This window comes from Myotis davidii, unplaced genomic scaffold (genome assembly GCF_000327345.1).
Source record: "Myotis davidii unplaced genomic scaffold, ASM32734v1 scaffold609, whole genome shotgun sequence".
NCBI classification, from domain to species: Eukaryota; Metazoa; Chordata; class Mammalia; order Chiroptera; family Vespertilionidae; genus Myotis; species Myotis davidii.
The window spans coordinates 1,420,403-1,420,882 of NW_006300164.1; positions in this window are offsets into that span (position 1 = coordinate 1,420,403).

A 480-nucleotide genomic window follows, 5' to 3' on the forward strand; every position below is an offset into this window, starting at 1 on the left:
GTCTGCTCCACGCTCATCCTCCGGCCGGGCCTGCCCGCGAGTCTGCGCTGCGAAGGTGGATTTCCCGGGGGCGGGGGCGGGGGGCACAGAGCTGCGGCTGGGACTCGGAGGAAGTGACAGGAGGCGTGGAGCCCAGCCCGACCCACACAGGCAGCGACCGCGACACAGTCTCACCCTCTGGGGGGAGAGCAGGGGACGGGCCTGAGCTGCCCAGGGGCGGGAAATGGCAATGGTCTTTGCCGGGTCGCGTGTGATCCCGTGGGCTTTGCCCCGATTCTCCGTGAAGAAGCATGGCATGTGTGCGTGCGGGTGTCTGCGTGGGATGGTCGCCACGAGGGGATGCGTTCCCCATAGGGCTATGCAACAGGACACGCGTTTCCTAGACCTAAACACGGCCGCCACCTGCCGCAGGGCCTCAGCGCGACTGTAACCAAGCCACCTCCCCGTGTCCTCCCTGCGGGCGCTCGCACCCTGTCGGCA